This window comes from Megalopta genalis, chromosome 4 (assembly GCF_051020955.1).
Source record: "Megalopta genalis isolate 19385.01 chromosome 4, iyMegGena1_principal, whole genome shotgun sequence".
Lineage (NCBI taxonomy): Eukaryota > Metazoa > Arthropoda > Insecta > Hymenoptera > Halictidae > Megalopta > Megalopta genalis.
The window spans coordinates 18573724-18597089 of record NC_135016.1 but is presented as its reverse complement, the minus strand read 5'-3'; the positions used below and the strand labels follow the sequence as shown (position 1 = coordinate 18597089).

The following is a 23366-nucleotide window of genomic DNA, read 5'->3' as shown; positions in this document are numbered from 1 at the left end:
AAGGAAGGAACTCGGCCTCCGAACGTCACAGAAGCGGACCGGCTAGAAGGAATAGAAATCGCGAGATTAACTCAGTTACTCCGATCAGGTACAACGGCATTAAATATTGCTGACTCCGCGAGAGCGCTGTCTATAAGATAATCTCGAAGTTTCCCCGAAGTTCCGTAGGCAGGCGGCAATCGCTCGATCGCAGAAATAAAAGTCCGGCCGAGATCTCTAACAGGATCGCGAGACGCCGTCTCGTCGATCTCTCTTACCTCCGCCGGCTCCTCCCCCCTCCCCCCAGGCATTCGACTCCGAGTACTCGGACTATTACTCGCGTTTAATCGCGGTGGTAATGAACTTTTTCTCTTCTGTCATTTATTCGCCCCTTTGTCCGGGGCCCCGGTTGAATATTTATCGAAGTTAAACCGAGACGAATTTAATAAATGCGTTATGATTTAATCGGCCCGGCCGTAGCGGCGCGCCGGGATTGCTCGGTCGAGGGTCTCGAGATTACGCGGTCGCGGCTGGAGAGAGAGAGAAAGAGAGGGGGAGAGAGAGAGAGAGCGAGAAACAGAAAAAGAGAGAAAGAGAAATAGAGAGAGGTAGAGAAAGAGAAACACAAAGAGAGAGAGAGAGAGAGAGAGAAAGAAAAACAGGAAGAGAAACAGAGAGAGGCAGAGGGAGACAGAGAGCGAGAGCGAGAGCGAGAGAGAGCGGGAGAGAGAGCGAGAGAGAGCGGAAAAGAGAGAGAGCAAACGAGGAAGAAAGCGTGCGAGAGAAAGAGCGAGAGAGCGGGAGAGAGCGTGCGAGAAAAATAGAGGGAGGAGAAAAGAGAGAACCGGAGAGAGAGAAAGAGATACAGGGTGAAAAAGAAAGAGAGAGAACCAAAGACAGAGAGGAAGAGAAAGCGAGGGAGAGAGGAAGAGAGGACAGCAGCAAAGACCGCCGGATATAAAAAAGAAAGAAACAAATTCGGGTTAAAGGGTTGATGAAGGATCCAAGACCCGCGGCTCTCTCCGAGAGACAGGGACAAACGGGGATCAGAATTATGGTATCGCTTATATTCAGCCTTCCGTGGTGCGAAATTAAAAGAACAACTCGTCTTCCGTCTCCAACCTTCTTTCTTCGTTCGCCTAAAGTGTACCGAAGAATTTTTAGTTGCGCAACATCATTTCTACGTGAATTAATCCAATGTATTTTGATCGAGGTGGTCACAATTTTGTGTTTTAGAATGCATTCCGTTCTAAATGCAACTGATCTCATTATGATCATTAGATTTGATGCTCTCATCAGAAAATCGAGCAGGAGAACAATTTTAATGTCCGAGGAATATGGCTTTCAACAGTTTTCAACTAAAATGGTTCAAGAAACTTTTAACTTAAAATGGTTAAAGGAAAAACAAAACGTGTATCTAACTCTTAATGCCTCGAAATTTTTAATATTTCACTCGACATGAACCGATAAAACATCGAACTCGATAAAACAGGGATTAATAGAGACTCTCGTTCAGATTCTTTCTTAGTTTTCTCCATAGCCTCTGTTCAACCTCTGATCACCCAACGCCTCGACTCGTGATCATTGTATTCGATACACTATGCGTATCAAGTGTGATTCTCAACAGCCCCGTAATAGTCGCATTACAGTAATGTCTCCCTAATTGACGTTCAGATTGTGCACGAAAATGGACAATTTGGGAAAAGGAGATGCGACTATTCGAGCCTTGCAATTCGTTTTTATAATCGTCGACAATCCGTAACCATAAAAAACGAGTCACAAAGCTCGAACAATCGTATCTCCTCTTCCAAAATTGTCCATATTCATGGACAATCTGAGCGTCAATTGGAGAGACATTACTGTAATTAGACTGCAGATTTTATGTCATTTTCATGACATTTGCGATGCTTAAGACATCGAACAGATTTGAGAACACTATTGTATTCTAATCAATTTACCAAAATCATTCAGAACGAGAACGAACGAGAACGAAGAAAGACCTTTCCACTTATTCTTTGTTCATTGCAATTAATTCATATAATTTTTATTTTACCCGAAGATCAGCAGTCCACGCAACGAGCAAACATTCCCGAAAAGATAAAAAATCCCGTCGCGCTCGAGCAAAATGCTGTTCGAAAATTCTCACGCTCTCCCGCAGGACCGACGCGCGCATTTCGCAGCTGCGAAGGCGACAATCGTTCGAGCCGCGCGAGACACAATATCCTTTATCTGGAACACAGTTCCGCGCGGTTATCAGCGCGGAAGGCGCGCGGTTACGGCGCCGGAGATTTCCGGGCGGCCGCGCGGTGGAAACGTGGAAAACATTTCGACGAAAGAAAAGCGTCTCGCGGCAAGACGGCGGAGGGGATGGCGCCGAACCCCTGTGTCCCCGAGATAATGTTAATATCCGGCTCGGTTTTGTAATTGCCAATTATTTCAGCTTATTCCGCTCTTTGTTCACGGACGTTATCCCGTGGAACGCGCGACGGCCACGTCGACGCCGGATTCCCTCAAGAATCCACCGAAGCGCTGCGCGGCGGCGGTCTTGCAGCCGGCCCCCCTCCCCCCTCCCCCGCCTTTTATGCAATTGCCTCCCTTCTGAGACCCGGGGGGCCGACTGTTATTCGCCCGCGAAGGAACTCGTCGCCCTTAACGAACACCGTCCCCTCCCCCTCCGCTTCCTCCGTCCGGCGGAATTCCAGGCCGCGCTTCTTAAATTCGGGATCAGATTCTCATCCGATGACCTTTCACCCGGAGAACAATATCGCCACGGTTTTAAGAGCCGCTTCCCGCGTCCCGGACCTCCGCTATCTCGTCGTCGCGCGCTTCGCCCTCGCTAAGGCGCCCTCCACCCCTTCGCGAGCTTTCCCTCGGTTGTACATATCGCGCGGAGGGCGAGGAGGGGGCAGGGAACGTGACGGCGCAACGGACCCCGGCGAATTAAATTTCACCGTCTCCGCTCGCGGAAAACTTGTCGCGTCGCTTCACGTTAAGGCGGAAACTTTTCTTTTAATTGTTTGTTTAGAAACGACGCTTTTACGGCGCGCCGCTTTCCCTCTGGAATTGTTCAACAGAGGTCGCCAAGATTCGTCGCTGTTTCCACCGACGATTTATAAGTAAGAAATCGTGGCACGTTTTTGTTTAACCTTCGATGGTCTGATGATGGCCGCGGGCGATGATTGCGATACTTTACGAATGCTTCGATAATTCGTCATTTTCGTGGAATGAGTTTAAAGCAGTTGCATGTGTGTTCGATGAGTATATGTCGCGACGAGTATATTGGATATTTGAATTGCAATTTTAGGGGAAACAAGTGTAAGTATATTCTGAAATTTCAAGATATTTGGAATATTTTGTGGCTGGGGCAGAATAAAACAAACAAATAGAAAGGGAAATAATTATTAGAATAATTCGCGATATTGGTGTTCGATGTGCAAAGTAACATTATATATCGTTTTTTGAGTTGCTGAATACCATTCTACAGCAGCAATTAGAATTTTTCACTTAATTGAATATATTTGAATTTAATTTTAATTTAGTCCAGTATATTTAAATTCAATTTTAATTCAATCTAATCCATCTATAAATTTGTAGTTGTCGACAATCTGTAACTATAAAAACGAGCAAACAAGGCTCAAATAATCCAACCTCCTCTCCTCAAATTATCCATTTTCGTGCGTTAATCTGAGCGCGAATTAGGTTAAAATTACTGTATTCCTCTCAACTTAAAACAACGACCAAGACGGAACACAGTCCATCATACAAACCCATAAAAATCTAGCCCAGCCGCGTAGCCAATTTATATAATACTCCATTATCCTAAAATTCGCGTCGTCCTAATTGTGTCGGATAATTGCGATCGGTTCCGCGACACCGGCCTTCCCCGTCGCGAAACGACAATCTCTGCTCGAGATCTCTCTCTCTCTCTCTCTCTCTCTCTCTCTCTCTCTCGGAGAATTGCAGATTCGCTCGTAATTCCTATCGGCCGAAAATCGCCGGCGGTATCTTACGGCGGCGATTTTTTCCTCCGGCGAAAAAGCTTCGCGCAGGTGTGCGCCGAGTTCGGCGGGGGGGAGGAGGGCAGTTTTTGCAATTAGCGATATCAGCCGCGTAACCGGACACGCCGGTGATCGAGCGGTGTACACGCCGCGTTTGTTTATGCACGCCTTCCCAGCGGCGCGGCCGTCCGCTCGCAGCTGGCATTTCGCCAAATTTCCGAGGACCGGCCCCCCCTCCGTCCACCCTCCGGGCCGCCCGCGCTCGCTTTTTCTCCCCGGCGTTTTTCTCGTCCCTCCGGCCGCGGCGCACCCGGTATATCGACGCCCGGGGCCAGACGCGTTATCAAACGATTTATATCGGTGTTTTGCAAAATTTGTGGAGGCGGCCTGCGTGCCACGGGGCGAGCGCGCTAAACGTTACCGGCCGAGAACGGGGGGTAACGAGGGGGGAGAGCGTGGGCGACGGCGGAGGAGGAGGCGTGGGTCGGGCAGCGAGCCTGGCCGCCGGTGCATCGGGACGAGCCAAAAAGATATCGGGCCGGCATATTATCGCGTTTAATCTGGCCCCTTCGCCTCGTCCCGGGGATTTGGACGTTGGCCCCGCGTGCCGGCCGATTATTCTTTAACGCGGTAAAAAGTGGCCGACGCGGTATCGCCCGATCGGGGGAAAATGCTACCACGCCTCGCGCGCTCTAGCCAGCCGTCGGGGTTGTCGGTTTTCGTTTTTTTCCTCAAACCGCCGGACAAATGTGCTTTTTATTCTAATCTTCGGAGGATCGTAACAACGCGCGGGAAAGTCGCGCGGTATGCTAATTGGGCACGTTTTTCAAGCAGAAGTCTCTCTTCTGTTCGACGTGTGCGCATAAATTGAATTTTACGGAACGACACTTTTTACGATAAGACAGGGGAAAAGGCTACATTTTGCTTCGAGTTTGTTACAGTAATTGCATCGAAGTCTGCTAATGTAAGCTGCGGACTGCTTTTCTACGATGCCAACATTGCAGGATAGTGTTGTTGGGACCTGTTCAGGAGGTCGAAGGCGCACAGTGCATTGTTTACATCGACTATTGCGTCGATAGTAATTTTTATGAAATGTGGCGCCTAAGTTAAACTTCGGATTGATTGTTTGTTGACCATTTGCACTCGAAGCTATTTTAGCCGTAAACTTAAAATAATTTTTCTGACTTTTAGTATTTTCCATTTTATATAAGAATGTGCATTTTATGCACATGAAATTAAGTTTTGTGGTGACTCGTACAACAGTTACAGTTTTAACGATTTCTTAAACGTAAACTTTGTTAATCTAAAAATTACCTTGGAATATGCTATAACAATTTTTTTTAGTGGTGCCTCAGAGTCACTCTTAACCCTCAAAGTGTTAACCCTTTGCACTCGAGTGACGACTCCAAGGCGCCATTGAAAATTGTGATGTCACGTTTCAAAATGATTTCATTAATCTAATTTGTTTATATTCTGAAGGGCTGTTAAACGTGTAAACTGTTGTGCGAGTCACAAAATTCAATTTTATATGTGTAAAATGCGTTAGATTATATGAAATGGAAATGCTGTTGGTTAGAAAAATTATTTAAAATTTTGCGCCAAATTGGTTAACCCTTTGCACTCGACTGGTGACTCCGACTCACCACTTAAAATTGTTATATAACGTTTGTGTTTTAAAAACTGTTAAAAGTGCAGTTGTCGCACGACTCATAAAAGTCAATTTCATAAATATAAAACGCACTTAAGTCATACAAAGTGGAAATACTGTGAATTAGAAAAGCAATTTTGAATTCAGAGTTAAAACGACTTCGAGTGCAAAGGGTTAATATTGTAGACTTCTCTAGCATCGAAATTCGACTCCTGTTCTCTGTTCCGTATTTTAATATGAAGAAGTCTAAGAGAAGCTCCAATTAATATGTGTAAAAATAGAAACTCCATTCCTTAAAATATGCTACGATCGACAATCCTACGATTAATCCTCGCAAAATAGCAACCAATTAATATATATAAAAATAGAAACTCCATTCTTTAAAATATGCTACGATCGACAATCGCACGATTAATCCTCGCAAAACTGCAACAGCTCAAAGATCAATCATTTTCCCGTCTGAATCTCCAATAACGCGTGAATAAAACGCGCGATCCTCGAGCTCGCGATCCTCATTGTCTCATCCATCATTCCGAATCTTCCGTACGATTTACAGCAGCCTAATCTGAAAGATGTTCCCAGCATTTCGACGAAATTCCGCAGGATAGTTCTGCAGTCGCTGTTCGCCGCGCTCGATATAATGCAACGCGAGGTATCGTGTGTGCAGCAGGTTCGACAGGATGGAATTTGCGAACAGGTAAAAAAGGAAAAAGAAAACAGGAACGGCTGCTTAAGTATTCCACTTGTCGATGCACCGTACCCAAGCCGGCAGTTATCGGCGATGCTTTTTGCAGCGCGGGGATCACGCGAGGAGGCCGGCGATCGCGAGGCGGAATGGCGCGTCTTTCGTTCGTAGTTCGGTGGACAGCGCAGCGAGACCGAGGCTAATTGCTCGCCATCGAGGATCCGCCGCGGCTTGAACTTCGACTGTTTACGAAACTTCGGAACGTTAAGTGATTAAATAGTCGCGTTACCCGAGCCCCGATCTCCATTTCGGCCGGGGGAATGTCTCGAATTTCGGAACTTAATACCATGGAAAATTCGGGGCTCGCGCTGTCGGAGCCAGTTTCGGGTAAACAGCGGGGGCTGAAACAGCGAACGGCGAGCAACTTTTAAGAAATATATATGACGCCGTGAGCCGGCCAGATAGAAAGATAGCGGCTCGAATATATATGTATATATAGCACACGCAATGCCGGAAAGTTCACGGATACATTCTCCCGGGGCTCGAACCCACGGCGCCCGAACGTTTAAGCTGCGAGGAGAAGATTTAATGTCATTAGCGAAAACAGAGCGCAGCGCCAAAGGAGTTGTCGGGTTTCGGGAGAGAGATGTCCGTGCCGACGTCTAATCTCGGCTGTGAACGCGTCACGCGTTATATTGCGATCACCTGGACCGTGCGGATTGCACGCGTTTGCAGGATCGTCGATCGTACGAAACGCTTTCGACGACTTCGGAAAACGAAATTCCTCTTTATTTAGAGATTTCGTATTTTTCTGTTGCTGTGTTGCTGCTGAATTTTTCTTTGACCAATTAATTATATAGGATTGTAATTTCTTTAAAAATCTGCTGTCCAGGTTCGTCTTTGTTTATTGATTTCGTGTCTTTCTGTGCTGTGTTCCTGCCCAATTTTTCTTTGAATAATTAATTAAATGGGGCGGCAATTTTTACGAAAATTCACTATCTAGAATTTCTAGGTGATTTTTTGATTGTAATTGTAGTATTTTTCTGCGCTGTGTTCCTGCTCAATTTTTCTTTGAATAATTAATTAAATGGGGCGGCAATTTTTACGAAAATCTACTATCTAGGATTTCTAGGTGATTTTTTGCTTATAATTGTAGTATTTTTCTGGGCTGTGTTTCTGCTCAATTTTTCTTTCAACAATTAATTAAATGGGGCGGCAATTTTTACGAAAATCCACTATCTAGGAATTCCAGGTGCTTCCTTGCTTATAATTTTAGTACTTTTCTGTGCTGTGTTCCTGCTCAATTTTTCTTTGAATAATTAATTAAATGGGCCGGCAATTTTTATGAAAATTTACTATCTAGGAATTCCAGGTGCTTCTTTGCTTATAATTGTAGTATTTTTCTGTGCTGTGTTTCTGCTCAATTTTTCTTTGAATAATTAATTAAATGGGGTGGCAATTTTTACGAAAATTCACTACCTAGGAATTCCAGGTGCTTTTTTGATTATAATTGTAGTATTTTTCTGTGCTGTGTTCCTGCTCAATTTTTCATTGAGTAATTAATTAAATGGGGCGGCAATTTTTACGAAAATCCACTATCTCGGAATTCTAGGTGCTTTTTTGCTTATAACTTTAGCATTTTTCTGTGCTACATTGCTGCTTAATTTCTGCTCGTCGATCTTCAAGGATTCTTCTCCGTACGATGATCTCCAAACGAATGGAATTGATTCGTTCCCAATGCTCTCTCGGTTCGAAACACGGGAATTCACATTCGAAACACATTATCGACTACTAGAAAATCCATTGTCGCCGCGAGGAGAGTGATTGTTTCGAATAAAATCTCCAGTCCCGGGTTAAATTTGTGTCGCAACCGAAGAAATACCTCGAAGAAAGACCCGCAAGGAGCTCTCTATATTCCGAGGATTCCCCTAAATATGCGACAAGTTTACCGGTAAGCAGATCCAATACTCCGTGAAGAGGTTCGCCCTCGACTCCGTTGGATCTAGAAATTCATAAAAATACAAGCCGGAGGTCCGGGGAAAGGGAGAGATAGACAGCGCCGGGGAATAATCCCGGCAACAATACGCTGGCACGATGATCGTGTCATCGTAGCGGATCGTTCGCGGAACGAGCGGATTCCGCGGCCGGTTTTCGAAGCCGTCGCGCGTCGTCGCCTTACACAATCGATATTCACCGGGGTCTTTATTCCCGAAATGCTGGAGCAACGGATCGGGCCGCCGACAATATGATTTACCGCGACAAAACCGCGCGCAGAGACGAGCAGCGAAGCCGAAGCAGCTCGAACATGGTAGAAAAACATTTTCGGCTCGGAATTGTACTGGCTGGTCTTGCCGCTATCTTGCGTCACTATCGTCGGTCGCGGTAAGAAATATTTGGAAGTTGGATGATCTTGCTGGATCCGGTATTACAGTGATTTTTGCCGGACGGAGGTCGGAATTGAAACCGGCAGATATGAGAATACTATGTCGCGATCCTTCGGGCCTCGTGATTTGTTTTTATAGAAACTCGGGGCAGACTTAACTTTTTTATCTCTAACTTTTCGCCACGATTTGGAGGCAATTCGGAGACCACGTGACGCGACTCGAAGGCAATTCAGAGGTTACAGGACACGATTCGAATGCAATTCGGAGGCCACATGAGACGATTCGAAGACAATTCGGAAGCCAAATGATACGATCTCAAGGCAATTTGGAGGCCACATGACACGATTCGAAGGCAATTCGGAGGCAACATGCCATTATTTGAAGGCAATTAAAGGCCACAAGCTATTATTCGAAGATAATTCGATGGCCAGATGACACGATCCGAAGACAATTCGGAGGTCACGTGCCACTATTCGAAGATAATTCAGAGGACACATGGCCCTATTCAAAGACAATTGGAAACCACATGACACGATTCGAAGGCAATTCAGAGACAATTCTGAGGACACATGCAACTATTCGATGACAATTCGAAGGCCACATGCCACGATTCGAAGGCAATTCGGAAGCCAAATGATACGATCCCAAGGCAATTTGGAGGCCACATGATACGATTCGAAGACAATTCGAAGGCCACATGAGACGATTCAAAAACAATTCAGAAGCCACAGAACACGATTCGAAGGCAATTCGGAGGCCACATGACTCGATTCGAAGGCAATTCAGTGGCCACATGTCACGATTCGACAGTCACATTACTGTACCTAGTACAGTAATTTGGCCCTAATTCGCGCTCAGATTGTGCACAAAATGTGGACAATTTTAAAAGAGAAGAAAGGATTATTCCAGCCTTGCAGCTCATTTTTATAGTTGTTGACAATCGGTAACTACAAAAACGAGGCTAGAATAATCGTATCTCCTCTTCCCAAATTATTCCTTTTTGTGCGCGATCTGAGCGCAAATTAGAAGTTACTGTACTGCTTGTACCGTTTGATAACTTTCACGAAATTAGTTATTACTAAACACGTGATAAAAATTGCAAACAACTATTATCAGCTGTTTCTTATGTTCGCTATAGTAATCACGTATGATTTGAGAGATTGATTCGAAGGGACGAGAAATTGTTGTTATCAGATGGTAATTAAGCATGGTAATATAGCAATAGATCACATAGGCGTGGGAACAGCACAGCGAAATTCCCAGCAACCTGAAACTTGGAATTTCCGGGAGAAATTACAGTGTTCGTTGTTTTCTTCGATGAATACTCGAAAAACTTGCAAGGATCACGTTTTCTTTGACAAGATCAGTCGTATCAATGTATATGTGCAGCTTGTCACTCCACAACCATAAAAAACAACGCTCGTTTGAATAACATTTATACTCAAAGATAAATATTGAACGCACCGTCCACGCGAACATTGTTATATCGCGATACTTTGCCAAAGAAGATTTTCTGCCGCCTGTTTAGACTCCTTCGATCCCAGACTGCCGGCGGAAAAATCCTGACGCAGTTCCTGCTGCGGGAAACCTTTTTTAAATGGCGGCCAACGATGCGCGGGCTCACGGTAATTAAGCATCTTGGGCGCAGGGTCCGTAAACCGTGAGTAAAAACTAAATAAATAGAGGAGGTGCGGCGTCGGATGGCTGTCGGGAAAGAGGAAAAGGAAGAAGAAGAGTGGAAAAGAGAGAGAGGGAGAGAGAGAGGGAGAGAGAGAATTAGTGTGGCCGTCGCGAAACACGCCTGGCTGACTGGACCAGCTGCGGACGAGGATACGCGGCTGGTCGCTGCCGCGGCTGAGCTTGGGCAAACACAAAAGCTCACGACTGAAGACAAACAGCAGGACTGCGGAGCTCCGACGGAGCCCTAGGCGCTGCGGCCTCCGGAACGAAGGAACGTAGGAGGACGAGTCCACCTGGACGGAGAAAAAAAAAGAGGACGATGGCGAGAAGAAACGGGGCGAGCGTGACGAAACTTCGGCGAGAGGTTGCTGTGACACTTGTCTGGGCGAGGCGTCGAAGGTTGCGCAGATTTTGGACTGCCTTGTGTACTCGAATTAATAGTAATTAGTAATGCGATAGATCGCGTTTCGCGGGGAAAATTCGGTGCGCGATTGTTCGAGATGGTTTTTCTGGGAAATCTGAATTCGATGGGTCTCGTTTCGATGGTATAATTAGAACGATTTCGAGGGAAGATCGAAGAACGTGATGGGACCGTTTATTGTGTCTGGTTTGACAAGGTTTGTTGGGTCTGATTTGGCAGGGTTTGTTGGGTCTAGATACGTTTCTTAACCCTTTAACGGTCATATTCGCGTATGTCATGGGTACACTAAATGAACAAAGAATACAGTAATGTCTCTCTAACTGACGCTCAGATCGTGTATTTTGGAAGGGGAGCAATTGTTTAATCTACAAAATGCGATTTAAGAAAACGAACAAATTGTGATGTGCGCATTGCGATATACAGGGTGTCCCAAAATTATGGAAGCTCGCTGCGAGGTGTTTCATACAGAGCAAAGCAGAGCAGAGTACAGTAATGTCTCTCTAATTGTATTTCCTCTTCCCCAAATTATTCAATTTAGTGGACAATCTGAGCGTCGGTAAGGGAGACATTACTGTACCATGTGCCAGAAAAGCTATTTTAACCCTTTGCACTCGAGTGGTGACTCTGAGACACCATTGAAATTCTTACATCACGTTCCAAGATCATTTTTATACTATCAAAGCTTAGATACAAAAAGTTGTTGAAAGTCTAACCGCTGTATAAGAGTCACAAGACTCGATTTCATACGCATGAAATGCACTTTGTCGCATCAAATGGAATCTACTATAAGACAGAAAAGTTAATTTAGGCTTATAGTTGAAATCGCTTCGAGTGCAAAGGGTTAAATTTTGCATTAATTCCGCTTCGAGTGCAAAGGGTCAAACAACTTCTTCCACCGACACGATATTCCGATTCTCCTAACTTCGCTTAGGTCGCAAAGGTCGTCTCGATCCGGTCATCGGCGTCGAATCGCGCACGGCGCTAATACGCGCGGGGGACATCGTAATTTTTTCCGAGCGTGGCCGGGCACGGTTTACATAGATTCCAGGCGCCTTTCACGGCCGGTACAACCCAAGCGCTTTGATCGTTGAACGTTGATAGCGTCGATCGCGACGTTATCAGCGATATTCGATTTTCCGGTCGAACGGCTGACCGGCTTCCGGCCGTTTCGGAACAAAAAAGAAAAGAAAGAAAGAAAATACGCGGTCGATTTTTCCTGTACACGTAAGAGCGAACAGGTGGCACGGTGGCGCCATACTTAATCGAATGGCCCTTTCTCGGACGCGATTATTTAATTTGAAAGCCATGTGCCGCGTGGCGGCGCCGATCGAAAGCGATCCCCGATGAAATTATATTCTTCCGGGATGGCCGGTGTTGACCGTTGCTGAACTCTTTATAGCGCCGCGGAGCTGCGGAATTGGCTTCCATTATCGGAATAAAATTTCACGGGGCCTTCCGGAGTGGCCTCGATCGTTACGCGGACTTGTTTGCTTTTCGGTAAGCACGCCCACCGCGCGTAACACGACACACGACGAAACTAAGCCGTTTATGGCTCGGCCGTTGCGACGACGTTTTCATTGGAACCGCCGCGGCACGACGAGCCCGGCCGTGTTTCGCTCGTCCCCGGGCCCGAGTAATACGACTTTTTTGATGGGCTGTAACGGCAGCTTAATTATCATTGTATTAAGGAAACTTTCAGCTTAACGCGCCCTGTTCCGTTAACTCACCTATTGTTCTTGGCGTTGGAGAGGTCGGCGATTGTCCTGCAACAGAAATTGCCGCGTTAGGTTTCAAACTTCCAACTTCCAGCAGGAGAAGCTGATTAAGCTAGAATCTATATATCGAAATATTCCGCGAGGCGGACCATGCTCCGTTACACAGGGCCGCACGCGCGCGATGTTCGTGGCAAAACCAATTGTTCGCAAACAGCGGTTTTAACAGCAAACATCGACCACTGGAAAAAACCGATTCCCAAATTGCGGTATTTACGGGACATCGAGTTTTCAACTTTTGTAATCGAGGTGGCGGAATACTGTTTATTCGAACTTGAAAGCGTTTTTGGTTTTTTGAAAATTTCACAAGAGATCGGTGCTGGATAAAAATGTAAGACACTTTTGGACGATTTAGAAACGTTTTGTAATCGAGGTGGCTGAAAACTGTTTATTTGAACTTGAAAGCTTTTTTTTGAAAATTTCACAAAGTGCTGGATAAAAATATAAGATACTTTTGGACGATTTAGAAACGTTTTATAATCGAAATGGCAGAAAACTGTTTATTCGAACTTGAAAGCTTTTTTTTGAAAATTTCACAAAGTGCTGGATAAAAATATAAGATATTTTTGGACGATTTAGAAACGTAAATGCACTGGGAGAATTGTATTTTGTTCGAAAGTGGAGCGAATTACCGTAGAAACGAATTAGAATTTAATGTAATATATAAATTATTCATACATTTTCGTAAACGAAATGCCAATTCGGTATTACTGTCTCATATTTTTGTCCAAATAAAATCGGTCGCATTCGAAAATTTTAAGATCGAGTCATTTGTGATGGAATGTGAAACATTTTCAATCTTCTCGCGTTTCGAAATCGGAGCAAATAATTTCGTCTCATATTTCCTAAAATGTTAAAAGATTCGTCGATCTGCAAAACTTTTTGGTACGCGATACTTCTGGAAAACGATAAGTATATATATTATATATTTATATATTTATATACATATATAAAATCTGTATTTATTTAATTCGAACACATGCCACATAGAAATACGCAGAGTGTCTCATATTTGTTGTCCAAGCACTGTAAGTTCACGCTTTGCGAGAGTGATTGCGATCGTCTACCTCAGTTCGTCGAAAATTAATATTTAAAGGCAACACAGGACATTATTATTACATTATTATTCATCGATCGCGGCAACGATTAGCAGTTGTTGATGCCACGCGCATCGTGGCATCGCGATACTTTGCATAGTTGCGGCGGGTTTCGCGAATGGTTTCGCGCCACGCGAGACCCCGAGTATCGATTCGGCAAATTAAAGTAGTTTAAAGCTGACCAGGGATAATTTATTGCGCCTAATCTAGCCTCATCACTTAGCCGGCGGGGCAACTGGGTCACTGGACGAGGACTCATCATCCACGGGAAGTCATGCACTTCGCTGCCAGGTTACGTAACTTCATTTGCGATGCTACACACCCGGCCCCGAAAAACGGATACGCTCATGATTAAGGAAATTAACAAATGAATCACGTCACGCCGCCCGTTTGACTAGTCGCGAAGGGCGAAACGTCTAAATCAAATGGCGTCCGTGTTTTGCTCCCGGCGGCCTGGAGCCGAACTGCGAAACGTTCGTGGTTTCGGGATCGTACGTGATTTTATTATTGACTTGTACTACTGCGCGTTTAGTGCGGTGCATCGGGTCTGCTCAACAAATTCTATATATTTGCGGAATTTTTTAAGCATTTCACAGTGTCTAATGACTATTAGCGATACGAATTTCATTGAAAATTTAAAAACGAACTATTAATACAATATTGTTTTATTATTGAATTATACTACTGCACGTTTAGTGCATAGCATCGTGGCTGCTCAACAATTTCTATAAATTTGCGGAATTCTTTATACAATCCAGAGTATCTAATGACGATTAGCGATACGAATTTCATTAAAAATTTAAAAAAGAACCATTAATACAATATTGTTAACACTATAATAAAATATAGCGAGAAGAACCATTAACACAATATTGTTAACACTACAATAAAATATAGCGAGAAAAAAAATTAATACAATATTGTTAACACTACAATAAAATATAACGAGAAAAAATATTAATACCATATTGTTAACACTACAATAAAATATAGCGAAAAGAACCATTAACACAATATTGTTAACACTACAATAAAATATAGCGAGAAGAACCACTAACACAATATCGTTAATACTACAATAAAATATAGCGAGAAGAACCATTAACACAATATTCTCAACACTACAATAAAATACAGCGAGAAGATATTCTGTATTCGAGGTTGTTTTAAAGCTGCGAATAAAACAAATGTTTTATTCATGTCCATCGGATCTGGTTCTGTTGCGAAGTTGATATAATTGGTTCTCACGGAATCGACATTTATATAAATATTTATCATTTAATTATGCCTCGACCGTCATCAAGTTGGGCTGTCACGCGCACGAGAGGAAGATATTATTGACTTGTGCCACTGAATCAGAAGTGTGAACTACATTCTACAGAGCTACAGCGATATTGCTCGTTCGTGCTATTGTTTAAGTAGTATCGGACGTGATCAGACATGCAATCGCGGACTTGCATTACCGAACAGGTGGTACGAAACATATTCGAGTCGTTTGTAGTAATATTATCGATAAGAACCGCAGTGTGCTAGTTCGTATTATTTTTTAAGTAGTATCGGATACGGTCGGCCCTACTGTTACTGACTTATACTACTGAATAAATGGTACGAACCGTATCGCAGTGACACTATCGACCACCACTACTATTCGACAATTCTTATCATTCTTTAAGCAGCGTCGAATGTAGTCGGACATACGGTCTCCGACTCTGCCATTGGCGTATGCTGCTAAATAACTCTACGAGTTACTATTAACCTCCTTAACACTTTGGAGTCTGATTTATTTTTCGTTGATCTGCGTTATATCCGAAATCAAGTTTTACGTACACGTAGATGCTAATAACAAGAAATGTTGATTTTGTTAGCGTAGGTTGTCCCTTTTAGACGCTAAGGGCTGGGACATGATTGTCCCATTGATCCAAAGGGTTAACACTAGAATTATCAAAGCAGTCAAAATGACTAGATTCTGATTTTTCCTTTACAGTTCCTGATATTATAAAAATGTTTTTAGGACAAATTTTTAAACGAACTTCTTTATTCAAGGATATACTATTCAATAAGCGTACGAAATATGTACATAAGTGGACATACACATATGTCTCGATAGACTCCAAAGGGTTAACACTAGAATTATCAAAGCAGTCAAAATGACTGGACTCTGATTTTTTCCTTTACAATTCCTGATATTATAAAAATGTTTCCAGGACAAATTTTTAGACGAACTTCTTTATTCAAGGATATACTATTCAATAAGCGTACGAAACATGTACATAAATGGGTCACATACGTCTCGATAGACTCCAAAGTGTCACAAATATCTTCACTTCCGACCGCGTCTCCTTTTCTTTCTACCGAACAATGCGGCACCAAGTCGCCGCGACCCGGATCCGAAATTTGACGAAAATTTCATAACCAGCGATATTAATGGCGACGCGAGGAGCTTAACGAACTATACGGATATAATTAGCGGACAGGTACAGTAGGATCAACAGCCAGGCCATTCGCGAGCCAATTACCGGCCAATTAGTTATACGCAAATATTTCGCGGTGTCCGGGTGCGCGCGGACGATTATCTGTCGTCGAGTCGTTAATCACGGCAAACATCGGGCGTATCGCGGCCGACCGGAACTTAATCCAATGGAAACACGGCCAGATGAAAGAACCCGATAATTTCTTTTTCCGGAAGCCGGACGCGGCGCGACGCGACGCGACGCGGCGAGGCGCCGGTGTTCTGAACGATTATCCATCGGATTTATCGCGACCGTATCTCGCGGCCGGTAGATATAATTTATTGTCACTTCGCGTTCCGAAAAATGCCTTTACCGATTCATCCGGCGGACGCATAAAAACCACGCAGCCCATACATTACCCGACGTTCAGCCTCTTGTTCCCAATTCTCCGCGCACACCGCTGCATTATAAAGCCACGCGCGCGCGCGTCGTATTTTCTTTTTTCTTCTTTTCTTGCGTGTCGCGCTGTGGCGAATTTGCCCGAAATTCCGGGGGGAAACTGATATATCCAATTGCGAGAGAAATTATAATGTCACATTGCGATGAACCACCTCCGAGGAGACGCATTTCAATTTATTATTATGCGACCGCGATTAAATTCGTGCAAAGAATCTGCCTCGTTGCGGGAAAGAAAGGAATGTTATTGTTTATCAACGCGAGCACTGCTGGTCGATCAAATTTTATTGTTACGGTGATATAGAGTGAAGTTAATTTATAGTAACTTCGTAATTTATTTCACCCGTATTTTCGACATTTTGTCATGCATTTTTGTTATTCGATATAAGTCAACGTTTTCGAGCATACGAATTATGTACAAACTCTATGATTCTAATCCATTCATATGTTAATATAGAACACGTCGGATGATCATTGCAAACGTTGATGAAGCGGCGCGACGATCCGATAATAAATCACAAAGTTATCCTCAATTATGGTTGCAAAAGTTGCCGGGGAACCTAACTTCGAACTTGCGCATTAAAAAATTTGTCGCGACGGACGCGCGCGCGCTCTGACAGTTTATAAATGAAATGCGCGAATAGATTTTTAGCACTTGGACGGCGGGCTTCGAATCCATTTTATTCTAAGTGTAGAAGTATTGTGAATACATAAATAATGAATATAAATTTTCACACGTTCCATTAAGGATGCATATAGCATATAGGACGCATACAGTAATGTCTCTCTAATTGACGCTGAGATTGTCCACGAAAATGGACAATTTTGGAAGAGGAGATTGTTCGATCCTTGCGGTTTGTTTTTATAGTTACGAATTGTCGACAATTATAAGAACTCTTCCCAAATTTTTGTGCACAATCTGAGCGTCAGTTAGGGAGACATCACTATATACAGCGTGTCCCATAATTATGGTACTCCCGAGAAACTAGAGATTCCTGAGGTTATTCGAAGCAACTTTTTCCTTTACAAAAATTTTCTCCGAAGCATCGTTAACGAGTTATTAACGAAAAACACTGACCAATGAGAGGCGAACTCGGTTGGCGCGTAACGGCCCAGCCAACGAGCCCGCGAAGCACAGTTCCGCTCATTGGCTCGGCCGCCTAGCGCCAGGCGATCTCGCCTCTCATTGGTCATCGTTTTTCCTCAATAACTCGTAAACGATGCCTCGGAAAAAATTTGTGTAAAGGAAAAAGTTACTTCAAATCACCTTAGGAACCCCCCGTTTCTCGGAAATACCATAATTTTGGGACACCCTGCATAGCATCCTAAAACATAATATGTATTTAAAAAGTCGACTATCACTCAATATAATCAGCACCTCTATATTTAGTTATAGACTCGAGTAACCTCGTTGGAAACGATCCTAAGCATAATCTCGACAAATATATACTTGTCAAAAAGATCCGCGGTTCGAGTGTTGATACCTAACTGCGATATCATCGTCGAAAAAAAGAGTCCGCCGTCCAAGTGTTAACGTAAGAGAGAAGAATTCGTCCGCCTCTGTCCACGAGTCCCAGCAACTTCGCTGCCGGCGCATTAGTTCTTCATTGTTCTTGGTTACTATTTTCCTTTCCCCTTCTTTTTTTTCCTGTTCCGGGATTCCGGGACGCGTACAGAAGATAATCCGACTTTCGAGAACTCCATTATCACGTCGCGACGCAACATAAAGCGTTCAAGACGAGCTTAATAGAAGCGGCTCCGGTTGCCAGCTCGAGATTCTCGTAATTTTCGCCCACTGAAAGGATGATAACATAGTATTTTATACTACGTGGGCGGGAGGGGGAGTGGGGGGGATATGCAATTCCATTTTGCCACGGTGGCCGTGTTCGTGGTACCGACGTTATTTACTCGGTAAGAAAATATGGCGCCTCTTTGTGCGAGCCCGGGGAAAGATCTGTCGCCGTTTGAAGAATGGCACGGCGAGGAAAACGTTGCATAAACGGAAACGAACGATTGTTCCTCCCCGTTCCCCCGCCGCCGCTGATTGGAACATCGCGGGTTCTTATCCTCGAGGGATTGCCCTAATTAGGGCACCGCGAAACCGGCGACTTTTCCCGATCCGGGACGTTCACCGTCGTTCGAAATCATCGGCGCAATCGTCGACGGAACAACGCAAATACAGTAATGTCTCCCTAATTCGCGCTCAGCTTGCGCACAAAACTGGACAATTTGAGAAGAACGAGATGCGATTATTCGAGCCTTGCGGCTCGTACATCACTGCATCGGCGATCTTGTAACGACGAGCGGTTCTCGTCGCGTCGACGAAAGAACAATCAGAATCGAGTGATTATTTAATGAAACGAGTTTTGCAGCTGCTCCGACACTTAAGAAATCGTCTCGACGGAGTTCCACGGAGTTGGCAATACCTATTGACTGGAACGAATCCGCCGGAGAACGCTATTATTTTCGGTGTCTTGGGTTTCGCGACTTGAACGTCTTTTCGAGATAATGCCTTACTCTTTGGTCGAGTATGCGAAGTCAGGAGAAGAGAAGATTGAAAGAGGGAGCAAAAGAGAGAGAGAGGGATAGAGAGAGAGAGAGCTCGGAAGCCACGGAAAGATAAAGGTCTGCCGTGAGTCTGGACAATGTGCTTCGAAGACAGACGCCTTTGTCCCAGATTAGCGCGATTCCTCGACTTCCTAGACGAAGTCCTTGAAACTCGACGAAAGATAGGGGGCAGGATATTGTTTTCTCGCTATCTAAACGTAACTTCGACCAACTGCGCGCCGCCGGAGGTGGCAGAACGGGGTTTTCAAGATCACTCGACCATTACCAGACGTCAGCCTTTAAGAATGGGACACGTTCAACGTGAAACTAAACCGAGCTCCGCCGAATCCCGCGCGTTCGAATAACATTCGCTCGCTGTCGATGGAGAACAGAGCAATATTTATTTTCGCGTATACGATGTAAAATCGAGATTTTTTCGTTTCAATTGAACTTCATCGCTCGGCATTGCGTATGCACTTCCATATTATCGAATGCTCTTCAAAATCCAGCGCAAATCGCGGAACAAGTGCAGCACGTGCGACAAAAACGCGTCCAATGATTCGAAAAATTTGTCTCTTAACACTTCGATCGTCGCGTCAATTGCTTCGGAAAACGATTAAAATGTTTCATCGAGGCGAATGGAAATCGAAAAGTTACGTTGTGCGACCTCAATTATGGTTTCAACGTTCTCACGTTTCGAGGATCCCGGTGAAATTAGGAAGATGCGATGGATTAGCGTGGAAATTAATTTTCAATTTATTTATATATATATATATATAATACTATATTATATATTATACTATATTATATATAGGCTTTTTTTCATATTTTCATATGATGCAAATGGGTTAATAATTACAACGGCCAGGTATAATTGCTCGGTCGATTCGATTTGCCGGTCGGTCTCGATCGCGTAATCGCAGCACGATGGAAAAGCGAATCGCGATCCCCGGCGGGGAGATGCTCGACGATGCCCGTAGGACGAAGTTACGGCAAAGCAAGACTTTTCCGGCGGGCACTTTAGACGTTTCCACTGCGCCGAGTATAAAGCTATTTATGTATCCCCGTTTCCCGGGAGAAGGAGTAGTTTTTTCTCCGGCGATGAATATAACGTGGAACCTTTGAATTTTCAAGAGACGCTCAAGAAATCCGTAATGCGGGGCCTCCACAATAAGTGGCTGCCGCGGTGACGTTAAGACCGAAAGCTATAAAATTAATAACCGCCCGTAGAGGATGCTTCGTTGACTGCGCGTTAAGTGCGTTTTCGTCGAGTGCGTTCACCGCGACGCGACGCGCCGCGCCGCGGTGGTATTCCTTTCGTCTTCGCGGAATCTCCGTCATTTCAAACAATACTCGATCGCTAAATTTCTGATCCCCGTAGAATTCCCGTCGACGTCTGAACAGATAGCATTCGATGAAACGTAATCGAACAGCAATAATCTTGAACTTGCTTTTAACACGTTGAACGCCACGTCAATCGTATTTAAGTGACGGCTATGTTTCCGCACTTATGATAACAAATTATACTTGTATTTATATTTGTTTTTAACATGTCGACTGCCACGCGTGTTTGCAACGAAATCTCCGTCGGGCCACGCGTGCCGCTATACAGGGTGTCCCAAAAATGTCTCGCAATCCGGAAATGGGAGGTTCCTGAGGTCATTTGAAGCAACTTTTTCCTTTGCGATAATTTTCTCCGAAGCTTCGTTTACGAGTTATTAACGAAAAACAGTGACGAATAAGAGGCGAGCTCGGCTGGCGCGCGGCAGCCCAGCCAACGAGTGCGCGGAGTCCGGTTCCGCTCATTGGCTCGGCCGTCTCGCGCCAAATGATCTCGCCTCTGATTGGTCACTGTTTTTCGTTAATAACTCGTAAACGAAGCCGCGGATTGCATTTTCGCTAAGGGAAAAGTTGCTTCGAATGACCTCAGGAATCTCCTACTTTCGGATTGCGAGACATTTTTGGGACATCGCAAAGAAATAGGAAGCGCGAAACCAAAATAATGATTTCGAGTATAATAGAGGAGATATTTAGGTGGCCTTATTTAGCTGGACCACCCTGCACAAGCGAAGGAAAAATAACATGTAGCCAGTCTTGCGCTTACTCTGACTCTTACCCTTATTCTTGCTGGCGACTTAGACTGGTAAAGACTCTCTGTAGCAAAAATAAAGCACACGCGTACTGCTCGAGACTTCGGACTCATTTCACGAGCGCATCGACAAGAAACCCCCCGACAACACTATGAACAACCTTCGAAACATTCGAGCAGCTCGTCGCGCCCGACAGCGTCGAAACCCGTAATAAACGCGCAAACATCCTCGATTCGCGTGTCGCGCGTCGGACCGGCACAGCTCAGAAATTGCCAAAAATGTTCGCGTAGGGTTTTTGATCGGTCGCCCGTAAACAGCGTAACGTTTCGTTAATTTTCGAAACGGCGGCGCCGGGCGCTCCGTCATGAATTTCAACCGGGCGCCTCTATTTTCGTTGAATTCGTTTCACGGACGCTCCTAAATTGCCTTATATTTTCGTTCCGTAATTATATTCATATTTAATTACACGGGTCACCGGCCAACGAAGTAACACGGCTATCCCGTTAACGCGACTTTTTTTTTGCTCGTCTCGCCGAGCTGCAAATAAAGACGAAGGGTCTCGGCCGGAATAAAATCATCGGTGTGCTCCTATGATAAACCGAAACGTGGTTTTTACCTAGGTAAACGTCGTCGCGATTCTGTTTCTGTTTTTCTTTTTTTTTACAAACAAACATATTTGCCGCGAGCACACGTTCTCGCAGCACGGCGTCGTTTGCTACGAACTGAATTATTCCAATTAATCCGGAAGGTTCGGCGGAACATTGAAAACTGCTTGCCCGTACTTAAGCCGTAGTTAACGGAGCCTGATAACTTTCTGCCCGGCACAACTTACGTATGCTGTCAGGGAATTAACATTTTTAGCGCACTCGATGAAATATTTAAGCGCGACGAGCAGAAATACTCCGTGGACGGTGACACGGTTTTATCGACGCGGTATATTAATTCAGAGATTACTTCTACACATTCGTCGATAATAATCTGGTTTTTTTCCGCGGATGGACGAAGGGCTCAGAAATGGTCTTGATTGCGACGAAACCTTCGGCGTTTTATCGAGCGTCAATTTTTAACGTCTGACCACGATCGACAATTACAGGGAGAAATTAGATCGCTGGTATTCGAAGCGATTTTCTCAGTCGATTCTCTGCAGAATTTCCGAATAAAAATCTGACAGTTTCTACACGTTGCGCTATAGGTCGTGTAATTTTTCCAAATTTTTCGGTCGAAGATTCTGGTCTGTGAAGAATTTCGAATCGCGTAAATTTCGTATCGGTCGATCGAAGTGAGCCCTTAGCGCTCCGCGCGTTTCTCGAGTACAGTAATGTCTCCCTAACTGACGCTCAGATTGTGCACAAAAATGGACAATTTGGGAAGAGGAGACACGATTTTTCTAGTCTTGAGGCACATTCGTATAGTTGCCGATTGTCAACAATTATTAAGAAACACGCTCCAATTGCTCGCTTCTATCAGCTTCTATCCGCTTCTAGCAGACAATTTGTCTGATGCATCAGAATAATCCACGGTCTAGTTTCCATTTGTGTCGCGCCTCTCGCATTTCAATCATTTCTCTATTTAAAGGTTTCGCGAGTTGCACTTCGTTCTCCTGTTTTAATTATTGTTCTTAAACGGAGGATCGCGAATCAAACGAGTGTATCATATTCGTCCGGCAGTATCAAATGAACGGAATATTGCTCGATCGAGAGCGATAAATTGGGGAAGAATAGAGCAATGAAGGAGGGTAAATGTCACGGAACGAAATAAGGGATCGATTGCTAATAGGGGAACCGTTCGTCCGGCGGACGCCATCAAAATCGGGGACGATCTTATTACGCAACCGAATGGACGGGTATCGAGTTAGTTTTTCCAGAGCCACGAGAGCTCCTTCCGTAATTATGTTAGAATTCCTGCGGGTCCGGGGCGTTTGTCTTTTTCTTATCCCGCTTGCCGGGGAAAATTCGATCGCTTAAGACGACGCTCGAGCGCACCGGCCCCGTAAACGTCTCATAAAACACATTCTGCCGCGATCGCTTCGGCAAAACGACGAGGAACAAAAGAGTGGCGAGGTTCCTGGCCCCGGAATGGCCACTTCGCGCGATAAATCCTGTCCTGGCCCGTTACATGTAAAAATATCGACCGTAAACGTAAACACTCTATCCGCCGGA

The 23366-nt window shown here is 44.6% G+C and overlaps 1 protein-coding gene across 6 annotated transcripts in view; it reads right to left on the bottom strand.

Moving 5' to 3' along the window:
- Window positions 1-23366, bottom strand: part of Ten-a (Teneurin-a transmembrane protein) — a 1349343-nt gene that overhangs the window by 942359 nt on the left and 383618 nt on the right. For all 6 annotated transcript variants that reach the window (XM_033473288.2, XM_033473287.2, XM_033473289.2 and 3 more), the window contains exon 2: window positions 12523-12558. The gene's annotated coding sequence lies outside the window, so the exon portion shown is untranslated. The remainder of the gene's footprint in view (window positions 1-12522; window positions 12559-23366) is intronic.